Source organism: Embiotoca jacksoni, unplaced genomic scaffold, assembly GCF_022577435.1.
Source record: "Embiotoca jacksoni isolate LCO1_2020_lvr unplaced genomic scaffold, fEmbJac1.0.p SCAF_8, whole genome shotgun sequence".
NCBI lineage: Eukaryota > Metazoa > Chordata > Actinopteri > Embiotocidae > Embiotoca > Embiotoca jacksoni.
Window position 1 is genome coordinate 18,481,093 of NW_027185436.1, and position 21,278 is coordinate 18,502,370.

General features: G+C 39.9%; 1 long non-coding RNA gene across 1 annotated transcript; it reads right to left on the minus strand.

Annotated features, from left to right (window-relative positions):
• Positions 1–1,547: 1,547 nt before the first annotated feature.
• Positions 1,548–19,482, minus strand: LOC138191975 (uncharacterized). The gene is made up of 3 exons (XR_011177765.1): positions 19,410–19,482; positions 2,761–2,824; positions 1,548–1,651 (listed from the first exon to the last, which is right to left on the minus strand). It is a non-coding gene; the product is annotated as an uncharacterized lncRNA (long non-coding RNA).
• Positions 19,483–21,278: the final 1,796 nt, after the last annotated feature.

Genomic DNA, 21,278 nt, shown 5'->3' on the forward strand with positions numbered 1-21,278 from the left:
CACTACAAATAACTAATTCAACAAGTAAACTTATGCATCTGTCAGACCACTGTATTTTGTAATATAGGAATTATCAAATCATCTTTTAACTGCAGAATTAAGGTTTGTTTTAAACAAATGGAGGCCCAGTCTGTTGTAATATAAATGTAGCATAAAAGAACTTTAAAAACTTTAAAATAGTAAATAATAGAGACAACAAATTAAACCCTGCCGTCATTCTCAGTTTGAGTGAATTCATGGCTAACAATACCTCGGATTGAAATACAATACTAACTATGTATTTCAAATGTTATTATTTAAGATATTGTCAGTTATTGGCTTCTTTAAATTATTGATTTAACTTTACAATAAAACTATTGAATATTAAATTCCCTTTCAGTGTAAACGGCTGCAAATAGCTGCTAGAAAGGACTGTTAGTAGTTTATTGATGAGCCTATAACTTGGATGTGGTTCTCAAACTGAAGCTAATTTATTCACCAGCAAGTTAACTATTATTTATTACAGAGCCTATTTTAGATACAGATATAGATATAAGAAATACCATAGTACATTAAAAATCTATTATTCATTCATTAGTATGAGTTTACTTGTCATCCCAATAACATTTCAAAATTACAATAAAATCAATGTTTTAATTCCAAACGTTGTAAAAGCCCTACTCACAACTAGTGCTTAAACTAAATGTCCTTCTAAAAAGGTTTAAGTTGTCCACAACAGTCCACAAGCTCATATATTACATTTTCTATACAGGCCTCCTATTCACAAAGATGTCCTCGTCTCTGAAAGACAAACCAGAAAAAACCTTTGCATCATAAAGACAGCCCGCTGCAACCATTTATTGTGATACAGCATAATACTGGTCTCAAGCCTGCATGCTGCGTTGCACAGAACGTCGTATATTCTGATGAAAAAGGATTAATAATGTTCTTCCTCCTTTCGTTTCGTCCTGAAGAGCTTTACGAGTTCCTTCGATCCCTCCTTTCAGAAGCTATTAGCGCTCTTCTTCTTGAGAGAGCCCGGAGTCATAGTGAGAGCTCTCCTCCTGCTCTAACTAGAAATGACACAATGTCAATAAGTATACTGATTATTCTGCCCATTTGTTTTGCACAACGCAGTTAATGAGCTTTATTACACAGAAGACACTGAAAACCTAATAACCATTCTTTATCATTTGCTTTGATGAGAGTAATAGAGTGGCTCATGCGAATAGTTTGTCGAAACTTCTGTTAGCGGAGAACACAGTGGATGATTTCCTGCATCTGCGGCGGTTGTAGCAGAGGAACCACCACGGTGTGTAGTGGGATAGTGAGATCAGCCTCAGTCCTCTCCATCGCCTTGAAGTGTTTGTGTTCGTACATCAGCTGTCCTCCCAATTCACCATTTATCTTCCCTGAACTGTCCTAACCTTTTCAAGCTTTCACTTATGACAGATTCCAGATACACTGGGCCAAGACTCACTGGAAACCAGCTACAGTATCATACACACAACTGTCAGTGTAAAAGGAAGCCTACACATGGCCTGGCACACTGGATTGGCCTCCTCCTGTACAGCCACATAAATCTCAGCAGCATCAGACAGGTGGGAGGAAGCTCTGGCAGATGTAGCCAGACCTTAGACAGGTCCTCTTCTCCACCTCTGGCCCTGCTCTCCTGCAGAAAGAGAAAGAGTTGTGGGAGTCTGAAATGAAGGGTGAGTTTTCTGGCTCTTGCAAATCGCTGGCAGCAGGAATTCAAATCTACAGCAGGACCTCTCAAAGGTTTGGTCACAAAAATAACATTGAAAGAAGTTATTTTCAAAATAAAGTAATACAAAATAAAGAAGAGACGGAGAAAAAGAAAAATAGAAGTGAACAAATGTCGAATACATTAAAAGTGGAAACGTTTATAACATTAATCAATAGCAGATGAACAAAAGTATGTCTTTTTAAGGTGTGACATATAGAGCGACTTTAAAACTAAACTTAACAAACATGAATGCTAATTATTTCAAGGTAACACACTTAATTTAATAATAATAATAATAATATAGATTATACCAGCACAACAATACATATTTTTTTTAAATTTACTAGCCTGAATTAACAAACAGCTGTACATACACCTCATTATAAATCCCATGGTCTTCAGCAATCCTAACTCTTGGATCAATTATGTACAGAAAATACAACAATAAATAATATTATTTAGTTGGTTTTCTGTCCATTAGATAAACTTAGGTTTCTGGTTCTTGTCTTCAGCTGAATTTGAAATGTTAGAGAAAACTCCTTGGTTTCATCTTCGTGTTACAACAAGCTCAAGGAAAAAAAAATAGAAACATGAGATGTCTTCTTGGATTTGTGCTTTCCTATGGGGATAGCTGAGAACGTCATTTCTAACCGAGAGCCTCAAATGAGCAGTTCTGAAGCGTACTTGATTGACCGAACCTTACAGCTTGTCATCTAATCAGTGAGCTAACCAAGTCTGTGCTGTACATACCTTGCCATTCACTCTGTGTTGTTGTTGGAGAGCTGATAGACCAATTCACTTCTCTTCCTTCAGAGCTACAGTACAATGCCAAGGCACACATTCAGTCTGAGATGTCTGGATGTGTTAGCGTGCTGCATGTGTGCTGACATGTTTTAGCTTATGACTACTTTATAATTCCACGTAAAAAAGAAAAAAAGAAAAAAAAGAAAAAGAAACTGTGAGAAGGACATGTCCCCAGAACAAAGATCTTGTATGTATGGTCATAAAATGTAGCGCAGCGTCATGTCACTTACGTGTGGATTTCACAACATGGCACTTGTCATGCCACACAGCTCCAGTCACATGCACCGTCTCCTCCTGTGGGCAAACAGTGAGTATAATGTGAATTAGTTACAAGAGACTCCGGCTGCTTTACTTATCTCTATGTGAATGATATGACAAGTTCATGATCAACCGAATTTTGTTAACCCCCCCCGCCCTTACCATCAGGTTATATCTGAAAACTTTAACATTAACGTTATTACACACAGCTATACGCTTTATGAAAAGCACTTGCATTTCAATGGCATGATTTGGCATAACATTTATACACAATAACCACATTCAAAGAGATAAAGTAAGGGAGCCCACGTGTCACTTTCTACTTCTGTAATAGTTTTGATCAAAACATTTTTTTCTCGACCGAAGTACATTGCCTGCCGCAGTGTATTGCTTGGTTGTGACTGAGCATATAGGGTGCACAAAATTATTGTAACAATGAGGTGAGCTGATTTTAAAATACCAAAATCTAAATACAACCATTATCTCCTGCTTTAGAGGGTCATGGGGAGCTGCAGCTAGTCTCAGCGGATGTTTGGTGAAAGGCTGGGAACAACCTGGACAGGTCATCAGTCAATCACAGGACTAGCAAAGACAACCATCAACGTTCACATTCACACCTACACCCAATTTAGAATCACCATTCAACCTAACATGCATGTCTTTGGACTGTGTGGGAGGAAGCCGGAGCGCCTGGAGAAAATCCGTAGCGACACAGGGAGAAGAGAAAGCCTCCAGCAGACCAACAGGTTCCAGTCTAGAATTTCTCTTGCTGTGACGCAGGAATGCTAACCGCTGCACCACCGGTTCACCCAAAATCTAAATACAGACAATTTCAGTTCATCAATAAAGAGCTGACGAATGGTTAAACATACAACAGTCACTTAAAGAGCGGGGTAGGCAACTAAAACTATGTTGCCGTTAATGAATATTAAATCAGGTTTGATAAAGACAACCTTCCCGTGGTCTTATATTTTTTTCTCATGAAGAGGTGAATAAAAGAAGAAAAGAACATTGTTTAATTGTTTCCATTGCACAAAAAACAATACTAACCACTCTGTACCAAAGTCCTGCTTCAGACATTTGATTAATGTACTTCTAATCTCCACTTTAAAAATATGATTTCAATTCCAGAGTGTGGTCAGTGTGGTGTGCCACAAGGCTTTGTTCTGGGTCCCATTTTATTCTCTCTTTGCATAATGATTATTGTGATGATTACTGTTGTTGTATTTGGATTAAAACATGTATATCATATCATGTATAATAAATAGTAATATATAATTATCAACACCCAATTAAAGGGTCTTTGTTTCAAGTTTAGTCAATTAAACTATGAAAATAGCTTCCATGTATCATGAGTCCACCAAAAGATTATTATAAACAATTATCGTGATAGAGTTGGATTTAATAAGGTCCTTAGCGAGGCTTGTTGATATTAAATACTATTAAAATGGATTGCTACATTAGCTCCACAAAGCACCAAAGGTAGTAGGTTAGCAGTGAGGATGTTTGCTCTGAAGCACAGGAGGGGTAGTCGGGGGTGCGGTCTGTTTTCAGCCATCTCCTTGATGGGTTTACATTTCAAAAGACCTTGGTCCAATCCATTAGGGGTGTAGGAAAACAAGATGTTCCTCTCCAGTTGAACTAATTAGGATGTTTTTTTTTTTTCTTTTTTATGAGGGAACCTTCCATATCGTTAAATTGCTGTGGGGATCCAGATGTGTAACTAGGCTAATGACTGACTGGCTAACAAAGAAAAATGGGCTATAATCCTTGAGCAGCATAATAAGTCACCTTCTGTGAGGCGGTAGTGAACAGTCATTGTCCATGTAGCTATGCTCACTGTACCAACCTACACTGTACTGCCAACCTTGTTATACTCTGGGGTCAAAAAAATATGCAAGCCACCCATTAGATACACTCTAAATAGAGTGGTTACAAGTTAATTTACATGTGGCAACATGATCTGCGCAGAGACAGAGGAGATGAAAAGTGACCATGAGAGGATGGGAGTGGCCCAGGGGGTGAAGGGTGAGAAGGCGCGGCAGTCTTGTGCTGAAGCCGTGTGTCTGCTTTGAGGAGGAGTAGAGCTGACAGAGGCCACCTCAAGAGACTCTTCACTCTCCATCAAAGAGCTGAGAAGAAGAGGCAGGGTCTGTCAGGGGTTCCCAATTCCTGCAGAGCACCCACATGCTGCACCTCCCACCCTAAACACCTTTAGTCAGTCTCACAAAGCTCCTCACGCTGCCACAAGCCTCCAGACTCATTGGCAATGCATGACCAATCCCCAGCTCAACCACCCAAACATCACCCGAGTTTAGCACTTAGAACATGACAGACATGTCCAGGGGCTTCATTTCCACACAGCCTGCAAACACTGGGATCATATGCAACTCCTGCAATGGAGTATTATCAGATGGAATGTACAGTATTGTTTCACATCACAATAATCAAACAATATTATATTATATCTGATAGAAATCCTAAACTGGTGAGACAGCTGTAAGACTTCTCCCGGTTGAAGCAGCCCATATCTGGACACCCAATTTGACTTGATCCCCTTGCAAATTGAGATTCCTCCAATGCCCACCACCACCCGTTTTGAACAAGAGCTATCAGTTTTAATTTTCCAAACTTTCTCTTTTACGTCAAAATTGGGTAGGAGGAAAAAGGGTAACGTAGAGGCAGAGACCACCATTCCAAGTTTTATCTGCTCTACAAAATGCCGTTATCTTAGTGTGATGTCAAGAACTCTATCTCTTTTTTTTTCCAGGTGACAGGCACAGACGAGAGATAAGATTGGAAAAGAATCCCACTCCACTGAGTAAATAAATAATCAATACTCATCTAAATGTAAATGAGAAAGTAGCCCCCTTTGATAGGAGGGTTTTTATCAACCAACCAATTTTCTACAGGCACTCACTGGGCCTCAACCAAATCACCATCATTCAGCTCCCATGTAATGGATAAGAAAGGGGAAGGGGGAGTGGGGATGGCTGTGGGGGAGAAAAGAGGAAGGGTCATCTGAGATCAGCCACGTTCAGATGGCTGCATCAATAGCACGGCTTTTTTTTGTTTTTGTTTTTTAAATTTCCTGACTATTGTATGACAATAATGCTACACACAATAACCAGAGTGGTAAAAATGATCAAGATTAAATCCTCATTTCTGTAAAACCAATAATAGCTACATTATACATATCTACAGTACTTTTGCAATATGGTTTGATGGTTTGATTGCAAAAAACAATCTTATGTGAAAAATATGACTCTTAGGTGACCTATTTATGAGGGTTAAATGCAATAATTAAGATAGGAAGGGAGCATGAACCAAAGCTATTTCTCTCTGCTTTAGTCAGAAGTCATAAATAAATAAAAATAATTTTGTTTTGGTGGCGTTTAAGAGATAACCTGATTAAGTTACCATTTATTATGTCGGTGCTCTGTGCCGGAACAATCTGTGAGAAAATGTTTTCCAACATGGAGCTCCTCGCTACATGTTTGATGAACCTACCCAATCACATTCACCAGTGTCAAGTTAAATTACAGCTGTATTTCTGTCAGAAAATGAAGAAAGACAAGTCTGGAGACGTTATCATTATTTCTTGTGTTAACATTTTTGATACCTGTGCACTTTTCTAACCTTTTTTGATGGTGCATATACTGGACAAGATTAGCATTTTATTGTCATCAAAATGCACTGCTCTGACTTTAAATTGATCCAATAAAAAGCCTCAAATACTATTTTCCTCATCCTCATTGCATTAGGTTTTATTTCATAACTCATAGATGTCAATAATGGAAACCATTATATAGCAGTATACTCAATAACAGAATTTTCCTGCTTGAAATGCATACAGTATTGATTTCATGTTTTTCTGGGTCCATAAGGGCAAGTAGCGTGGCGGAGGTTGTTTTACTGTAGTCAGTCAGCAATGTAGAAAACAACACAGAGAGCTGCTAAAAAGTACAGCTTCAAGACAGTAAAAAAATGACATGTTACAACAGTTTTACAACTGGAAATAAAGGATGAACTGGAAGAAATAGCTGATATTTATTTTTTTGTTTTCATTTCAACTTAAAAATGTAATTCAATTTGCACAGGAAGCAGTTTCAATACACAAGCAATCAAAATTATAATGTTTTATTTCAGATAACATCCAATCACATTTTATTTAAACCACAAACGCTATATGTTTGGGATTGCTGTAAATGCAGTGTGGGAGTTATGGGTAATGGTTGTGCAGGAAAATGATTGTTTTATAAAGTCTAAAATGAATCAGGACAGCAGTGTTTTTACAATAGCTGCACAGTGTCTGAAGCTGGTACTGTACTGAGGAAGGCTCCAGGTGAAGCTGTGGTCTGTGGCCAAGCTGCGTTTGATTTTTATTGTGCTGAATTGGAATGACAGAGCAAAGCTTTTCACATAGTGTGTCTTCCATTTCTTCCCTGGGATCCCTCCAAGCTAGCCTCTCGTGTCCCATGGGAAACAGACCCATCCAGCTAATATGCCATAAGCTGACAGCCCTCCCATGAAATGTGTGTTAAAGACCCAGGTTTGGAAACATAAAGGCATTCTTCAGAAGCTGATGCAATTTCTTTAGAAAATCACACCTCTCAGTACATGCAGAACGCTCATCACTCTGCTAATATAAGACTGGGATTTCAAGCATATCTATATACAAACGATACAATAATGTCCAAGAAATACAAGTACATTTTCTATTAAAAACAAATGCTGAGTATAAAACGACTGTATGTTTGAGATGAACTCCTAAATTCAGCACAGGGAGGCAACAAAGTCACAGTGATGCTTTTAGCAGAAAAAAAAAATAAAATAAAAAATAAAAAGCCTTTACAGTATTATATGCTTCTGACTCACTGATATCTATGCAATTTAGCAAGCACATGAAATTGCCCCAAGTTTTCCAACCTCAACTGTAATCCGCTCAAGGAGGATTTGCAGACTGTTCCTCCAAACCATTTTAAATCAGACAGAACTGCGAGGGGGGAAAAATAACACTTTAAAATGAAATCTTGACAGGACAGTGCAACGCTAACATTACACCCCAGCTGCTTTTGTTTAAATCCAGCGCATTCACACCTCTTAAAACTATTGCATCACTGCTGGTTTGTAATCTGTTTGCAATTTTACCCTTTGATGGTCTTAAAGAATGAAAATGCCACTTCCTGACTCATTTTCACAAGAATTACAGAAGACCTAAAGTGAGCATTTATCACGCTACACAGGCCGAGCTGAAACGCAACATTTAGACTATATTCACATCTACTGAGACTTCCGTTATTCAATTTACACAAAAAATATTAGAGCCAGAACTTTTAAATACAAGAAGTAATATTGCTGTTTCATAGAGCAATCTTTCACAAGCACATTGTTCAACAACAGAATCACCAGCCCTTTAAAGACCAATACCAGAGACCATAAAGCCTTTATAGTTGGTGTTGTCAACTCAATTTTCAAATTCCTCCCCACACTCTGGCTCTTCTATTGAAGTGTCATCTGATCTGCTGAATTACTGACAAGACCACAGTCATCACCGTAACGCTCTGCCTCTCTCTCCAGCTACACCCACAGCAGCTGCATTACATTCACCTTAAACCAAGGAAATAAGAGCTCTGTGGGAAAAAAAAACTGCTCAGAGCCATTGTGCTATCAAACTCTCAGTACCAGTGTATATTATCTAAAAGAGTACATCTCCCTGCAAGTACAATTGTACTGTGCCTTACTTAATCATGGAGAGAACATTTGTAAGTTTACATATCAAAATCAGAATCACGATAGCTAAAATTCTCACTGATCACACAATAGATGACAATGGTCAAGAGATTGTGAGAAACTACTACACTTCACAGGCATGTAGGCTTTATTCAGTTGGTTCTTCAAAATGGCTGTTTTTTTTTTGTTTTTTTTATTGTTTTAATTAACGGGCATTTTAGGAAAGTTCAGCTTGTTAATTTGGTTGTATTATACTTTGGTTCTTTTTTTGATTCAGTGTCACTGAACACTAAACCGCACTGTCATAGTGCTGTTTCTGGCCACAACAGGCAGCAAAAGAGTAAAAAAACCAAAACAAAGCTGTGCACTACCTGCCCTGTACTGAGCAGCGTTGAGCTGCCAAATACAATGATGGGTCCATCAGGAGTTGCTGGAGAACCAAAACAGAGCTAAAAGAAAAGTAAATACTGGAATTACATTTGTCACATGGCACAAAACACGGCTTCAAATTCATTCTAATGTTGCTTTCGGTCTGTTGACTGTTTAAATTGGCAAAATATTTCAACAGCTTTACCATGTAAAATCTAAATGTGATATAGTGTGTTTTGCTGCCCTGAATGTACAAAATAATATTTACTTCTGGTTGAAAGTGCTTTGACATATTTAAAATGACCAAATGTGGTTCTTATTAAACTTATAAGCGTTTTATATTTCACCAATACAAATATGCTAAAATCTTTTTTGTGACTAACCAGCCAACAGGCTGTAACTTTGCACTAGTTCTGCATGTTCCTGTATTAAAATAACTTTATGGTGCTTTCAAAGGCAGTAGTCACGAGACACTTTTTCCACGTAGGTCAACAGGAATGAGCTCAGTTTTGCAGTCGTCAGACCAACATGACCTGCAACTTATCACCGCACTGGGAAAGATTCAACAACCTCACCAGGGACACTGGTCCCAGGGGTGGCAGAACGGAGGTCCTCCGGGAAAATATCATACTCACGACCAAACAAAACTCAAGGACATAAAGAGCAAGAGATACAATAAGCACGCAGCAGTATCACTGCTCACTGATAAAGTTGTCCAGCTCTTGATTCAGAGATTCAGTTTCTGACACTGTGACACTATGTGGTGGATTTAGCCTCGTGGTATACAAGAGAATCTTTCCATATTTAAAGCGGCATTAAAAGGTAACAACGAGGTAACTTTGCACCTCCGAAAGACATTGTTTGAAATCTTTTCAACATACTGAAGACACTAAACACATATTTACCTACCGGCTGTTGTGTGAATGCTTTGAGCTAAATGCCTAAAAGAACTTCAGATTTGAGTTTAGCTTTCACTGCCTGAGGTACTTCATTGTTATTGTCTGGGTGACAGTTTACATTTTATTCTTTAATTCTTTAGATTTCCCCTTGCTGCTTCCAGTGGGTGAAGGCGCAACTATCAGCTACATCTAAAGTTTCCATTTTGGAAAGAATTTCAGTGGGAGAACAAAACTTGCACAGAAAAAATATTTCATATAGGAGTACTTCCGCACTTGTCCCTGTTTTTCTGGTAGTGGTGATTTGAATGAAACATCTAAATATGTTCTCCTGCAGATTAGGAATCCCCTCCGCACCTGTTTTATTCATATATCTTTTTTTAGGTAATTGATCTTTTTGCCTCAGGCACCATCACATTGCGGGTCATGAGAGACCTATATAACTGCTTTATATAGGCTTCAGCCTGTGAAAGATTCTTAGAATTTCTATTATTTATTATCAAATGGCCAAACTCTGTTTGGATGCACTTATGCTGAGAATAATGGGGAATCAAAATAAATGCAACATCCCCAATACCACATGCAGCTGAGTCTCTGAGAGTTTCACAATATGTTGTGTAGTTTGTTTAGTTCAGCCTTAGTACCTGAGTTAACTGTTTGCCAATGGGCTGTTCAAGAGATGTATACTAAAAAGATTTCACAACCAATCAAGGTGAAGTTTCATTTGAATGAATCACATTTAAAAAAAACAACAACAAAAAAAAAAACTGGAATTAATATGTTTTGACAGTTAATATGTTTTTTTGTTCTCCAACTGAGACTGAAACGGAATCATGTGGTCAATACATCGTTATAGTTAACCTGCTAGACTTTAGACCACCAGATGGAGTGGCGTTGTTGTATGCGGATCACCAGTTTGTATTACATGCACTACTTACACGCCTGCATTTCAACCAGCTGTAACGTGCAGATGATATTACATTCAATTTCATTGTAACAGCGTGCTGGGAAAAGTCTCAGTTGCAGCTGCAAATGAAAAGCTCGGCAAATGCAACCTAAAAATATCTACTTGGCTGGATACCGCTGGGAGTAAATGGAAAAAATATGTTTTTCTAATGATTTGGGTGAACTGACCCTTTAAGTAGTGTGTGTACAGAGCTCATTTTACAAGCTGGTCCTCCTCTACACATCTGCTCCCGCTAATGTCGTCTCCAACCAGCATTCCTGATGCTCAGGTGAGTGTTCTCCTGGTGTGAATTGCAGACCTTGTGCTGAACATTGATGCACTGCCTCCATTATCGCCCTGCCTCCTTCCGAGGAGTCGACGCTATTGTTTATGACACTGACACATGCAGTAATGGGTATTTCACTTCTGCACCTATACTGAGTGTGTGTTGAAACTGGAAACATAGATAAATATGGTGCGTATCCACAACATCAGTAAATTTCTATTTCATCAACAGAAGCATTAGACTGATCACGAGAACACCACGGCGTTGTGGGAGCATTGCTCATTCCGCACGCTGCCAATAGAAACAGAAATTATAACGTTGTCTTAAAAGAACAGAAATAATCCCATGGGTAAAACAGGTAGCTTTCACAAATCCACTTTCACTCTGTGTTTGTTCTCTGTTATTTCCGGAACTTAAATGTTCAGGGAATTCAAGGCGCAAAACTTCTAAACAAGACTCAACTGGAACCTCTCTTCAGGAAAATCATCAAACATGTAAAGATGTGTCTCAGGGGATTTGAAGAAGTTCAGACATACTGTACAAGTCAGATGAATCCTCCAGTACTGTACGTCCCCGCAGACTGGGGAACATGGCAGCTGTCACTAACAAGGAAAGTCACATGCCACTCTTCTCCTTTATGTTCAAATACAAACACAGACTCTGGTGTATTAGTGCCAGATATTTTCAATTATCTCGTGTCAACCTTTATCTCTTCACATTTACAGCTGGATTGATGCCTTCCTTTTTTCATATTTCAAGCACTGTTGTACTTCAGAGGAGAAGGAGGAGGAGAAGATCACAACAGTTTCATCCAACTTTTATGTAAGTGTTTTAGATTCTGGTAGCCCGGGGGTATATGGTGCACACTGTTAAATTCTTTAACAATGCTTTTAGCAGCACACTGATTGTAAATAAAAACGAAGGCTCCGGGGAAATGTTTGTCTTGAAGAAATCTTGTTCGCCAAACAGCTCATTCATTTCAAACGCAGGAATTATCAGTTCAGATAAAAGACTGATGAAGTTTGCAGATACAGAAAAAACATCCGGTGTGGTCGCATTGTTGATAGTATATATTTGTATTACAGTGTAGCAGTAGGCCACAGCATGGTTTTACATCTACTCTCTAGTTTTCTATTACAGAGCAACAAAAAGCCTTTTTCTGTTTACATAGCAAGCCTGCATCAAGTGGAGGATTGTGCACATAAAATTACCATAATAGGCCGCCACCGAGTTTGCTAATGTGCTTCTCTGGATGAGAGGGCATGCAGAGACTTGCTGAGGAACTGGCAATGTGGCAATAAAAAAAAAAAAATCAGAAAACTCCTCAGTATATCCTCATTTTTCCAGGCCCTGTTTAGTACATGGATGTGCAGCCACCCCAGGAGCAGAGAGGTTACCCCACATCTGGAGAAATGAGTTTGACCCTCTCAAAGGGCACAGGAAGTTGCCCCTGAAAGCTGCAAACAAAAGCAGCAGTGGCGAGCAGGAGCCCAGAGCGCCATTCATCGCGGCTAATGACTTGTTCATTAAGAGTGATGATGGATAAAGACTTCTCACGCTGAGATGAAATCAAGATTTATATGCGTTGTTTCCTCACCCAACTTGTGGGAAGATCATCATCATTTAATTCTATCTCTGCGGCCGGTGATGGGCATCCAGAGAGCGGGCTATCAAACGGTGCAGTCAGCTGGCAAAATCCAAAACGTGCCGTTGGCACATCTGGAGCTTGCCGTCGCAGCTGAGGGTGAGCAATGGCTGCTGGCGGGTGGCCAAATTACAGGCAGAGACGCTTCAGGACTCCACAGCCTCCACCCTGGCTTCTCCTCGTTTAGATCATCATCATTATTTATTTGCTTATTTATTATTTTTTCCATTATGTGTGCTGTGTTGCATTTCAACAGCACTTTTTATTTTTTCTTCAGCATCAGCGTATTATCGCGCCGCGCTAGACCCTCGACCCACCTCTCTCTGTAGGTTCTTATCTCTAGCTGGAAATAGGCCCCAAGACACTTCATCAGTGTCCTTCACCCTGCTATCTGCTGCTCCCAACTTTTATTAAAACTTCAGCCTTTATCAGCTCCTGGGTAATTCAGGCATGACAAATTGGGCACCAGATGCCACCTCCATTTGAGGCCGCTGTACATCTCTTGCTCCCCTATCAAGACAATGGGAGGTGGCGGGCTGCATCATTGTGGGATATCCACCTTTAGCCCACCGCATCAGGTTACTTCAACAAACTTCCCGCATCCATCTGAATGCTCTGTTTGCCGTCGTAAAAGTTCTCCAGTATGCATCACCTTTACATCAGTGCAGTGCTTCTCACTGCATTTCTTTTTATCTGCAATCCTCAACAGGAGAATTACTACAGTCCTGATTGACTCTCAAACTGAGAAAAATGGTCCTCCACAGTGTCTTCTCACTATTTGCTAGATGTTTTATTTTTCCCCACACAATTTCATACTATTGTAAAGTGTTTGTACTAAATAAATAATTTGTCGTGCCTGCATTTAAAAAAACAGTAGTCACACAAAGTTTATTGTTGCATGTATTTAAGGTTTAGGCATCTTCCTCTGCATTTAGCTGCACTTGTGCAACTGCAGTTTTTATGGTGAAGACAAGTGAGCTTCTAAGGATGAACCTATATTTGTCTTGAGAGAGTGAGCTGTATAATTATTAATAACAACAACTAAATATCTATCTAAACTAAAAACAATCATGGAAATTTGTGTTTCTGGGCCAGCAATGCACAATTAGCTTCCCATTGGGCTTTTGAATGCAATCATCTTGATGACACAGACAAGAAGAGCGCTGGACAGCTTATATTTACTGTCGCCTCCTCCTGCCCATTTCATTTTGGGCATGTTTAAAGATAGGACATAATTTATGATGCATTAAAAAGAGGGAATGTGGAGCAGAGTTGCACGCCCAGTTGAATAAAAAAAACACAGTAGATATGATATAAAAAGAGAATTAGTCAATGTCATTCGTTCATTTATGACTGACTGAAATAGACAATACACCTCTACTCCCATGTAAGATAACCTGACTCTGGAGTGTAAAAGATTTTAAAGTTGACAGCCCTGCACATGAAGCGACTGGTTGGATCGCTTACTGGAACTCTTGAATTGTATTCATAGTGATGCGGACAGTATTCATGGGATATGGTCCCCACCTAGACCTGCACATCATCTGCTCCTCAGGGGATTCAGTGAGGGTCCTGCCTGTAAATAAGAATCCATGATAGAGGGGCAGCAGGCGTGAAGCATGAGATTGGAAACCAAAGGCATCACACTGGGCTGTTGGATCTTAGTGATGTTTAGCAACACATAACTCTACACACAGACCCTGAATCTGGCATGAGCTAGTACACACTCATGCTCACAGGGTCAGCCATGCATGTGAACACTCTCTCACACACTGCATTACATTGAGCTCCCCCTTTCACGAACATATAATGTCTTTCAAATTAGCTTACAATAACCAAAGCCTGCTTGTGCAAAGAGTTGCTGGTTCAGACAGGGGGATGTTTTGAGGATGAGAAATGTCCAGAAATCACAGTCCCAGTATACCATAGATCCAATCCCATCACTCCAACTGCGTTCCATTTTAATTTCTCTCTAACATCCCAACGTTTGATCCTTCTGTGCCCAACGCAGCAGTGCTGGCCAAGATGCCAGCTGTGTTTCAGGGCTAAAATGTGTTTTAAGAGCTGCTGCAGGATGGTAATGTGTTGTGCAACCTGCCAGCCCATGAGCATCCTGAGGCAAATGGGAGAAGCAGTGGTTAAAAAGCAGGCTTTTTTTGGGCCAGAGCCAGGGAGTAATCTACCACATAAAGGCATGGCATAACCGGAGGCTATCACATGGGATATGCTTCCCTAAAGACATCATTTTTTTTCAGGAAACCTCCTATTATATGGTGCCAGTGGAACTTGGCACTGAGGCCTCTTTTGGTCAATTAACATTTGAAATTAAAAAGCACTTTACATAGCCATGTTAAGTAAATTAGCAAACAACAGATTGATTTGTCAGTGATGTTGCAACCATCATATAACCACAGCAGAGAAATCACTCTACTGAGCAGGAAATGGAGACTGACCTCTCAACGGAACGGGGATGTGTTCTTCTTTCACACATTTACCTATTGGTTTGAAAAATATACCAATTCCCTGCTGGAAAAGCCTTTCATTTTGGCAATTTGTTATGTCAAATAAGTTTGCTGGGTGAACTGGACTTGGGTACAGAAGTCTGTGATGAATAGTATCCATTAAGCTGGAATCTTATAAACCTTAAAGTGAAAACATACCTAAAACAAGAGCATCATTAGGAAAATGAGCAAAGACCTGAACCTGGAGTGTTTCTGAGCAGAGATGAATGATGGCATCACACCCCGGTCCATTATAGACTCTATTTATACACAGGGACACAGAGGAGCAACACTAGTTAGAGGCTTCTCTCCAATTAGGTTATTACTGGTCTGGGAGCCTTTTTACTCAAGGAAATTTCAGAATAGAAATTGTGTCTTTAATCAAGCATAAGGAAATCTGTCAGGGAGTGGTTCTCTTTCCTTGCTGTTTGCGCTTTTTCAAATACAAAATTTACCAATTTCATTTAGTATAGCAACTAATATCAGAAGTATCTTTTCTACTGAAAATACAATATGCATGCATTGATCATTTGCTTTGGAATAATTCACTAAAATATCACCAAATGAGAAGAATAAATGGAGGAAATGTCACTTGGGGAAAAAGAGAGATTATTTTGCTGGGTTGGGTTATTTGTCTGCACATAGTTTCCAGAGATCACATGTTGGTGATCTACAATGTCTGTCTTTTAAGTCCAGTATCCCACAAATTGAGTTTTTACACCCTAGTTTATGAAACAAATGAGATGTGATGCGTTAATTAGAGATCATCAGAGGTTCAGGTAGGCATATTTCTGCTATTTCTTCTTATGCTATGGTAATTGTATCCTGGCTTCACATTTAATGGACAGTTAATGTTTAATTAATGTTCTTGTTCGGCAAACGTGCTGCTCTTTCCTTGAACTGCTCATACCAACTACGCAAACAAACAAAATGAAATGATGCTGCGTGAGAAGTAATTTGTGTCAAACTCAGTGCAAGAGGATTCCTACTGCAAAGTCCCAGAAGAAACTAGGTGATCTAGGACAGCAACTATAAATCCTTCCATACATTTGTGTTTGACTTGTCTTTAAAAAACAGGAAAATGTTTTACACTCACATAAATATGAAAAGGTTTTGACCCATCTCTCACACTTAACGCCTTGTCTTGAAAGGTATTGTTGACGGTCAAAGCAGAAATGCGTTGTCGATAAAAGTTGACCATAATATGAATGTACACACTTGCACGCAGTATGAGTGACAGGTCAGCGTTCAGCCCTGGAATTCCCCAGCTCTCCTCCTCATCGCAGGACATGGTGGCCTCACTTGAAGTCGAGCGAGGAATAAAGGATTGCCCTCTGTATTTTTTCATTAGACTTTTCTTTTGTTACTGAATACATAAATCCATTGTGGCAAGATGCAATATGTATCATGGCACTCCACCTGCGGACGTCTCATAATGGCTGCCATGTCCCTCCAGTCAGCGATGATAAGTGAACCCCCCGTGAATGTTAATGATAGTGATCATTCTGAACCAGCCCGCCTCTCCGTCTTCGCTCACAGCCTGGGTGTCACACGCAGGGTGGCAAGGTTCAAGGGACCAAAATGAAAACAAACACTCATGGAGATATAAATAAATAAAGACAGAAATGAATGAATGAGGGTCCGAATGAATGAATGCATCTAGCCGCACTGCACCTGAGAAAAACATACCGGGGATGCACGGACATTTTGCGATTACTTTTTTTTATTTTTTTTATTTGCAATTCCTAGAAATGTTGTTTCGTTGTGTTGATTAATTATTGTGTTATTTAATGCAAAAGTCCATGCTGCTGTAATATTTTTTATGCAGCAGGACTTATTTCATTATTTACAAAGCCCAGTAAACACTGGGGAGCAGGTGGGTTCAAACAGATGTGGCTGTTTACATGACCGCAAGAGTCTGGGCTTCATATCTGGTCATTGCTCGTAAATAGCTTTGACAACATGCACACTTGCCGGGCCAGACAAAGGCTTGACTCAGCTAATCAAAACTGACAATACTGAAATCACAATGAGCCTTTTTCTATCAAGTGCTGTGAGTCAAATGGGAGATGAGTTTAAGTATCCCAATAATCTTGAACAGCACCCATACAACAGACGTAACCTGCACAGCTGAGAAAATTCTGCTGCTGGTGTACAAAAACAAAAGCATGTATAATTTGAAACCAATTTAATCACATTTTCCCCCCACAGCCGAGTCTCTGCAGCTTTCTCTGCTGTATCTGTCTCTTTCAGTATTTGCCGGATTGTTTTGACCAACACAGCACCTCTCCAAGCAACACACCCAGCTCAAGTAACAGGCAGGGGAGAAAGCAAACACAGAGTCCATGCCAGCTCATCCCCCTCTCTACATCTCACCGCTTCCTCCTTGTCTAACTTTGCCAAAGTCCTTGGAACTTGCCAAATCCGGTCATGCCTGCTTAGCTTGCTGGACTGATTGTGCCAGAAAAGAAAATAAGACACAGATGTATACAAACTCTTGGTAGTGCCAGTGGAGAGACAGCTAATGGCTTCATCTCGACCCTCCCATTGTAGCCGGGCACAGGTGGGGATAATTAGAGATTTCTCTCTCCCCTCAAAGCTGATTCTTTTCTGCTTGTGACAACCAAAAGTAGGCTAGGACGCCGGGCTCTGCCCCTCCCATCATCAACCCCCTTACCATCTATTACAGCCTTGGTGAGAACAACAAAACACCACTTCTTCTTTATACTGCATTATACCACAACATTGTGCCTACCAATGGTTTGTGTTGGCAAAAAATGAAGAAACTCTGGAATTTTTCAAACAGACACCAAGAAATATCCAACTGGAAAAATGGCTCCATAGCAGATCATCTCCTGTCAGGCCAGGTTGTATCAACGCAGTGGAAGAAGAACAAAACCACAAGCAGATAGATTCGGGGAGTGTTTCTCAGCCAAGACTAACATACTGCTGAAAACAACCCAAGCGTTGTAGACATACAGAGTAAGAAAAATGACAAGAAATGGAAGGTTTGAATAGTCCATCATGAAAAGCAGTGATAGGTGTCTCAATCCAAACTGATTTCTCAATTAACAATTTATGTTCCTGAACTCCAGATGTTTGAATGAGCTCCAGAGTGTGACCTCTGTCCTCTCTCCGGGAGCCTCGTAATGAAATAATCCTGTATGAGCAATTCCTGATGCAAAGAGCAGTGCTAATATATAGTCCTGTGTGCTTCAAAAGGCTTGAAAAGCCCTTTTTCCTCCGTTAGCCTGAGTGACAGCAGAGAGACATGTGCCTTCAGATGAGAGGAGGCGAGTCTCATTACAGCGTATTTGGTTGACACTGAGTGATTCAAGTGTTCCTGGACAATTCAGACACACTGATATAAAACACATTAAATGTCTTTCACAGCACTTTACCTGACACTGTTCATCTATGCTCATCTATTATCCCTGACGAACCGGCTTTTGTCGCCGCTCAAGTCTGGGATCAGGACTGTGGCGAGCAGTGAGTAAAGAAGAACGAAACAAACAAAAATAAAACATAAAAAAAAAAAATCAGGATATAAAATGTTCAGATATAAAAAAATCAAATCCCTTTTTGAGGTTTTTTTTTTTTAAGGAGAATATTTAAGTCCTATGTTTTTCAAAGATAAAGAAAAATTACACTCAGACATAATACTGTTGTTGTGCTGTAATGCCGGATTGGTAACCAGCAGATACCAGCTGCTGTATGCTTTTGTCAAATTTGATAGACCACATGCAGATAAAATCAAACGGACTGTAAACTTAGCTGACACATATGGGTGTCTGACAAAATAAACTCTCCCAAAAATGATGTTTCTCATTGTACAGTAGTCACACATGACACACCATAATAATATTTTGACATCCCGCATTGAAAGAAAAGGGAGAGTAACACAGGGCGGCACATATATGATGTACAGTCTCTCTGGGAGTGACGGGCATAGACAGAAGATGACGCAGTGAACTGAGCAACCTGAAAGACAATCCCTGTGACAATGAGGATTTGCAGCTCAGTCAGGATGAAGATGAAGCTCCACCTTTGACATACATATTAATCACAATTGTATTAACATGTAGCTCGCCAAACCGAAGACAAAGTGCCGCCTGGTCAATATTACACTATTTTACATGCAGTCACAAAAGTGAAATAAACAACTTGACTAATTAAAAATCTGGACTTCTCACAAAACTGACTTCTCTGTCAATTAGAGTAAGAAATATCTGATTAGTCACTTACATTTGAAGGGAAGGTTTGTCACTTTGTCAGACTGGGAGTATTATCAAAAAACAACCAACCAAAGTCAGCACCCGGAAACGATACTTGTAAGCCCGCAGTCAGAAATTGTTAGCCCACATTCCTCCTCTTTGACACTAAGGCGTTGATCTTCATTCTCGCTGCAAAGACTTTGAGGTGAGAGTGAGGCGAGGATAGAGATACGGCGGAGGCGGTGATAGGGCAGGTGAGTGGAGAGGATGCCAAGCCCAGTGGTCAGCGGGTAACAGAGAGAGGGCGGCTGTCACATCCTGCTGACTTAGCCGAGACAGATGAGACAATCAGCAACCCAAGGCCCGGACAGCTCTTCAACCCTGTCCGCATCCTGTGCTTGAGGGCAGCTTGTCCACAACATCTCAAACCTGATCTCACCTCTCTGCAACGTGGAGGTGAGGCCACTGCTCGGGACTGTTTGAAATGTTGAAAAATGCGCAATGTTCTCAGCTCATTCTTTTTCTTATTGTTAATATTATTAATTATAAAAATGGATGAAATGTACAATTTGAAAAGAGTCACTTCATATTCACAAACTCTGATGTTCCTGTCAGCTATGTGGAGTGTTTTACTGTTTTGGTTGACTCTCACAGCTGTCATCAGCTTGGTTTTTAGCTACAGCAGGGAGCTGTTTTGAGCTAAAATGCTCTGGTATGGCTGCACTCATATATATATATAAAAAAAAAAATAAAACTCAGAATTTTTTGTATTTCTTTAAACCAATCACAATTGTCTTAGTGGCGAAAAGCCCTCACTGCAGTAATGGTGCCCTTGCAAAACAGTGTCGGGCCGAATGTGTTTTGCTAAAACATTTCCACATGGGGAGACGAGCCCTGGTGTTAAAATGGTCAATTCCCTCCAAAAGACTGACAAGAACAAGACAGACCTGCCTTATCGCATGATACAAGTCTTCATCAAAACTTGTAGGTTGCGTGTAGGTTGCTAGCTCAGAGGTTGTTGTTGTTGTTGTTGTTGTTGTAGTTTCCGGTTGTTACACGGATTTTGAAAACAGTAACACACAGATATCGTAAGGGGAGGAGAATGTAGCCTGAAATAGTTGCCCAATGGCAAGTTTATACCAACATTTAAAATTCAGTCAGTCCGTTTTTCAAACAGCAGCTAGGCAAATTTGGCAATTCACCGTAGAACAGACTGCAGAAATGAGCAGCTAGAAAGCCAAGTTTGTGCCTCAGGAGTTGGTGGACAGCAAAACAAGACAAAAATGTGAGTGAATATTGAGGAAGTTATATGCGTCACTGTAAAATGTAGCAGAGCTGGTAGCAGCAGTGGAAAAGGGGCTTCAGGTGATAATATGTCTATAATATGTTTACAGCTTGATCTGCAGCAACCAAGTGGCCAAACAAATCCAATAATACAGTTTTAATGTAGTTTCCATTCACCATTAGAGGTATTTTTTTCCTTGCTTATACCATTAACCTGTTCATCACTTTTGCCTTTTCCAAGATTTTGAAAACTAACAACTAGCATCCTTTTTAAAAACAAAAACAAACGGTTGGTTCCTTCATTGAATAGAATAATTAATTATTACAATTTTATAGAATGCCTTTGACAGAAAATGCTGAGTTTCTTGCCCTGACAAGCTTGCTCTTCCTCCTACATGTGAAGCTGTGTATTGCTAACATTGGATGAAGCAAAATGCTGTTGGCAATGTGTAAACCTTGGACCGGAGGTAAGCAAAGTAGTTTATGGAGAATGTGGTTTAATTTTGATAAACGCTAACATCAATAAAGGTGGTGTGAGACAGGAGCAGACAATCATCTCAACCGTTGTCTCATTTGTTTGTGGTAATTATACCAAGATGTCACAATTAATTTGACA